This window comes from Zea mays, chromosome 3 (genome assembly GCF_902167145.1).
Source record: "Zea mays cultivar B73 chromosome 3, Zm-B73-REFERENCE-NAM-5.0, whole genome shotgun sequence".
Taxonomy (NCBI): domain Eukaryota; kingdom Viridiplantae; phylum Streptophyta; class Magnoliopsida; order Poales; family Poaceae; genus Zea; species Zea mays.
In genome coordinates this window covers 95,328,173-95,334,832 of record NC_050098.1, presented here as the reverse complement: position 1 = coordinate 95,334,832, position 6,660 = coordinate 95,328,173, and positions in this window count along the sequence as shown.

Genomic DNA, 6,660 nt, shown 5'->3' with positions numbered 1-6,660 from the left:
GCAAGGGAGCTTCGGCATGATAGCAGAAAAGGGAACCGACTTAAAAGGGAAAAGGCTATTTAGACCTCGATGGGTCATTATAGAGTCATTAGCAAATGTAAAGGGCATGGGTGTAATTTTACATGGGCTGTGTCCCGTTCCTATAAATAGATGAACAGTGCTTCTGTACTGTTCACGCTGACTTGGCATTTGCTTTTGCGTCACGCTCGTAATTTTACCTTCTTTCAAGCCGAAGGTACATTTGTAATCTAATATCATTTCTATATTTTTCCATGATAATAAAATATAAATGAGCTGTTAATGTTACATAATTGTTCATGTTATCTCTTACATTCCATATGGTTCTCTTTTCATTATCCTATGCTACAATGATGAAGGTATGTCCTTCATGACCTTCGTCCGAAGATTATTATATCCTGAGGGAAATAATGTCTCGATGGACGAAGGGCATTAACATTCAGCATTCTTTGTGTTGCCTTGTTCTTAACTCATAGCATTTGAGAACAAGTCCCCAACATTGGCGCCCACCTCCGGTGAATCCTTTTCGACCACCTTCGGCAAGCACTGACCTTCGTCATGCCACCGAAGAAAGCTTTAGCGATAGGGGCTGCCGCTCTGCAGCCACTGGACCCAAACCAGGAGACCCTTTCTCTTTGAGAGGCCCGAAGCCAGAAGAGGAAGGCCACTAGTCCAACACTTCAGGAGGAGGAGTTGGACCAAGAAATCAGAAACATGGAGATGCTTCATCAACAAGTACAAAGGAAAAAGGAGAAGATGGCTCGACTAGCCGATCTTCAAAGGCAGATTGACGAAGCCACTGAAGAAGTACGCCATCTTGCCCAAGACAAACAAGAGCGAAGGCCCCAACAAAGGGAGCTTCATCAAGAAGGCTTCTTCAACGAAGATGGATGGTATGATGATTTTAATCATGATACATTTACTTTTGACGATGCTTCTCCCTTGGCAGCAGAACTGCAGGCTATCCCATGGCCTCCATCATACAAGCCACCTCAGCTCCCCATGTATGATGGACATTCAGATCCGAAGTAGTTTTTGATGAGCTATGAAGCAACTATATCTTCATACGGAGGCAATGCAGCTGTCATGGCCAAGTCCTTCATCATGGCAGTTAAGAATGTGGCCCAAACGTGGTATTCTTCTCTTCGGCCAAGAACTATTACTTCATGGCAGAAGCTCAAGGATATGCTGGTAACAAGTTTCCAGGGCTTTCAGATGAAGCCAGTTATAGCTCAGGCTTTGTTTCAATGCACGCAAGACCATGAGGAGTATCTCCAAGCATACGTTCGAAGGTTCTTGCGCCTAAGAGCACAAGCGCCTACAGTGCCCAATGAAATTGTCATTGAGGCCATGATCAAGGGGCTTCGTCCAGGACCTACTGCTCAATATTTTGCCAGAAAGCCTCCACAGACTTTGGAGAAGCTACTTCAAAAGATGGATGAATACTTCCGCGCTGACAATGATTTTCGTCAAAGAAGGGAGGAAGCCCACAGGTTCTCTGAGATGACCAGGGGCTTCGGAGGGAGAATCCATCCAAGGCATGTCAGGTCAATCCACTCCACTCAGAGTGACGACAGAGGAAGTTAGCAACAGAGGCCACAATATTCCTCGCAAGCTTCGGGGCAGCAACAAAGCTATCTTCGGCCGCCAGCTCTAAGAGGCAGAGGCGCTAGGGGCTTCGGAGGAAGGTTTGGGATCAACCTAGGAAAATTTATTGCTTATTCTGTGGTGAGGACAAGGGCCATACTACAAGGATGTGCCATGTCACCATTCAGAAACAAAAGGAAATAGCAGAACCGCAGCTCAGCAGAACCAGCCGAAGCAAGTCATGCACACTGCTTCGTATCACTCACACTACATACCAGAGTATGTGGGTAACCATCCTGTAGCTTCTGTTGCTTCGGCTAGCCAGCCACAGGCATCTTGGCCACAACCTCCACCTCCGCCACCACTACAACCTGCATATCCACGAGGTCAATAGCCAGAAGGGAGCCAACAGACCCACCAATAGCGAGATTTCAGGGAGGAGTCCAAAGCTCGCACAATCAACAGTACTGTGCCAGAATCGAAGCATATCTATTGAGAGATATCCTACCCCTGAAACAGTTTTTACATTCATTGTCATTTTCTTTCTTACTAAGGAACAATTATCGAAAACCTAGTTTTCTTGTCATTTTCAATTCCTTGTAATAGCTTCGTTTTTGCCATACTGAAAATATATCTTCTCCACAGACTTACGGAGTCTAAAAAAGTCGCGAAGCACAAAAAGTCGTTTCTAAGAGAACGTGCGGCTAAAAATTACATCACAAGTATCTCCGAAGCTACAAAAAGTCATTCCTAAGGGAGCGCAGTGTAAGTTTTCTGCTCAAAAGTCGTTCCAAAGGGAATGCAGAGCCAAATACCGCCGAAATATAAGGCGAAGCGCGAAAAGTCAACGCGAATACCGCCGAAATAGAAGGCGAAGAAGTTCAAAAGACGTTCCTAAGGGAATGCAGAACTTACAGCGAAAAGTCAGCGCTGATACACCGAAAAATAAGCGGTGAAGCCGAAAAATAAACGGCAAAGAGATTGTGTATTCCACTATGGGGATGTGAGTGTGTGTCTTCGGCAAAAAGTATCATTTTGCATAGCATAACATCATCACATCATTTCGCATAACATAACATCATACATCATATTGCATCAATGGCACAAGGGGATACAATGTTGACCTTCGGAAAATGCTTCGAAAAAGTGAAATTATGCTAAGGCACAAAACAAGTTTTGAAGAAATACAGCTTCATCAGCTCTGATGTGGAGGAAAAAATCCATTATTGACGAAGCATTAATGTCTTGGCAACGCTTGGACGACTTTTTACGAAGCACTCTGATGAGGAGGAAAAAATCCATTATTGACGAAGCATTAATGTCTTGGCAACGCTTGGACGACTTTTTACGAAGCACTCTGATAAGGAGGAAAAAATCTATTATTGACGAAGCATTAATGTTTTTGCGACGATTGGAGGATTTCTCATGAAGCATAAAATATCTTCTTTACAAAGCACGAAAAGAAGGGAAGGTGTTTTTTCGCCGAAGGCTCAAAAACGGTATGTACATAAAAGTTTCATGCATCGTAAAGAAATAAATTACAAAACCATTCATATATTACATTCAAAACCCATGAGCACCAAATATTACAAACATAGTTCAGCAAATGTTACATTAATATTCTAGCAATGTTTTTACAATAGCTATTCTTCTTCCTTCAAAACTTTATCTGCAGCTTCGGTCAGTAGTTGGGTAACGACTTCGTCTACAATAGTTTCAGCCATGCTAAAAATTTCTGTTGATTCCTTTGCCTCTGGGTCGGCCAATGACTCGAAGGGCTCGGGGAGAGGAGATAGTTCAGCTGCGGTAGAAAACGTAAATCAGTTCAAAGTCACAAAAATAAACAATAAAGTTAAAACCCATTAAGCAATACCTATCCACCTTTCGAGTTTTGCAGCTTTTTCAGCTATCTTCGTTGCTTCCCTAGCGTCATGAGTATCTTTTTCGCTCTTCTTTATTATTTCATGGGCCATCCCTCGGCCGCCATTTTTCCAGATGTTAGTGAAAATTTTTCCGCCTACTAAGCTTGCTTCGGCCGAGGGGTCCTTCGTATCGTCAACCGATAAAGCAGCTTCGGCTTGGGCCAAAGTTTTCACATGATCGCAACCTGACTTCTCCAAAATAGCTACAATTCCCCTCGCACCAGAGAAGGCACAGACGTCCCCATGGTCACTCAAAATCTCCTCAAAGGCTTCGGCCTCGCTACTGATCCATTCAATTGGGCCTTCGGGATCGCCTCGTATGAAGTTATCTTCGCTTGAATATGCGTCAACGTTGGCAAAGCTAGTTTTTATCTTCTTCACACATTCCACAAATTTTTTATAACATCTTTCTTTTGATGAGCGAAGTTCTGCAACTGTTTTTTCCCAATAATTTTTCCAGTAATCACTGGCATCTCGGTCAGCTTCGGCAATAGTGCATTTTAATTTGGCTTCGGCCAGTTGCTTTTGGAGGTTTTCAATCTCGTTCCTTTGGATTTCAGATTGGGTCTTGTAGTTAGCTTCATCCCCCTTTACCTTGTCTACCAATGTAAGTAGAATTTTATCTTTTTCCAAAGCTTCGTTCCTCAGCTTAATAACCTCTGTTCGAAGGTTGTTGAGAGCAATAGTGCAGCTCTCGTCTTCGGCATTCTTTTGCGCCCTTAAGGCGTTGCTAAGTATTAAACCCTATATGAAAAGAATTAGTTTAAGAGCAAAAGAATAATTCAAAATTCATAAACTTCCAAATATACAATTTATATACCTTCAGACTGTTATATGCGAGGCTATCTGCAAGATCGTCCTTCGTCATGGCGCAGAGGCCAGCTTCAAACTTCGGGAACCCCATACTTCTGGCCATCTCCTGGCAGACAGATAATTCTTTGTTGTCTGGGAGGCAGTATAAGAAGTCATCTTCGTCTGTGCCATTGAACACTAAGGCCCCTTTCAGATACTTCAGTTCTCGGGCATAGTGTTTAGCTTCCAAAATCTCTTCTTCAGATAATCTTTTTCCTAAAGCGTGTCGTATAATATAATCAAGAACTTCGGAAGGCGCTTCGGGAGTAGGAGTGGCAGCTTTTTTAGGCAGAATTTGTTCTACAGCTTCTTTTTCCGCTGCCTTTTCTCCGGTTTCTAAGGATTTCTCCTTGGCAGGCTCTGAAGACCCAGCTTTGGTCTCGGCCTGGCTCTTTGTAGCTTCGGCTTCGGTCAACTTTGTATCAGTCTGCGGTTTTGAAGCCTCGACAGTTTTCCCTGGAGTAGAGCTTGAAGTTTTTATCGTCTCCAACACATCTAGTACACTGGCCATCCTTTTCCTCTTGGAGGTCGCTGTAAGACCTTTTTGTGCCTTCGGCACTGTCACTTCTGTCGAAGGGCTTAGAACTTCTAATATTTTTGTCCCCTCGACTCCTGTCTCTTCAATATTATCGGCCTTTGGCTCAGCTAATTTGGCTGAGGATGCCTTTGGCATTGCAGCCGGCTCTTCAATCTTTTGTGTGGAAGGAGCAGGTTATTTCGCTTCAGTAGCTGAAGAGGTCTCACCGCCAAATTCGGGCACAGTGGCCAGTTCAATGTAGCGTGGTTGGTGGGTAAGGACCATCAGCTTTTTCCTCTTTGGCGCAGGCTCGCTTGGAGTAGCCGAAGCAGCAGTCTTCCCAGAAGTTGTACCCTTTCTTTTCTGCCCCCGCGGTGGGTAGTGGTAATCAGGGTACACAAATCCAATAGCATCAAAAACTCTATTTAGTCTTTTCTTTTTTCAGCTCCCGAAGGCCTTTGATAGTGCGTTATCTTCAGACTTGGAGTATGCTCCAAGTAGTTCACCGCTAGTTTTCAACACACTTTAGCCAGTCGTCGTCTGGTTCGATAAATTGGTCTCTAAACCTGAAGGTATATTTCAATCGAACCAAACCACCTTCGCTAGGGTTAGTAATGGTTTACTTTGGCATTTCCCAGCTGTTTATCAGTGGCCATATTCTGTAGGCCACGTGCTCTTGGACTAAGTCCCTTGTCTCAATAAATGCGCAGACTGTGTTGAAGGCCCTTTGGCATGCTTCGGCTACCTCATCAATCTCTACCTTCGGCTTTCGGAGGCCGAAGCGCGACCAAATGGGGCGCATGATGATTTCTTTAATATCTTCTCTTGCTTTTAAATCATTCTTCACGTAAAACCACTCCTCCATCTAGGCTCCGGGCCATCTCTTTCGAAAGGTTGGTACTGGGTAGCTTGAGCCAGAACGAGCAACGAAGCTGTAGCAACCAAAATTGTTATGGTACTGTTCTTTACCCCAGGGTTTCGTTTCATAGCATAATTCATGCATACTGCAAAAGCATTTTGCACTTGGCTCCAGACCTTGACTTCTCACAGCCCAGACGAAGATCCCCATTCTGATAATTGCTTCGGGAGTGATCTGGTGAAGGAAAATCTGATATATCTTTAATACCTCAACCACAAATCTGCTTAAGGGGAACCGAAGTCTAGCTTTGAAGAAGCTTCGGTAGATTACGACTTCATTTTCTTCAGGAACAGGAACAGTCCTGTCTCCATTGTCAGCCCTCACAATAGATATATCTCGAAAATACCTTCCTCTCATGTTATCAAGATGACTCTGTCTGATAGTCGATTTCCCGAAGACTGCATGACTTGGTCGCCAGGGCCGATCTTCGGAGTCTTCGCCCCCACTTTCCGCATCATAACTGTCGTTGTCATCGGTATCTTCAGATAAGCCTTCTAGAATTTCTTTTGTAATCTTTTCTATATTTGTCTTTGCAATTGACTCAATGAATCCAGCAGTCTTTTCCTCAAGAAGCTTCTCCTCTTCGGTTAGCTTTGTTTCAGCAACTGTCTTCTTGTCTTGAGACATCTTATCTTCGGAACTGACGAAAATATGTCCTTAAATCCGAAGCTTAGAAAATTTAAGAAACTAAGCAACTGTTGGAAAGCAAGAGCTAAGAAATCAAGCAAAGCAAAGCAAGCGTACCAAATGTGCTCGGGGTGAATTCTTATTTATACGCCCAGCGCGCTCCAAGTTGGAGGGGCCCGTCTGTCATTGACTGTTGCTATTCTAGCAAAGGGAAGGTG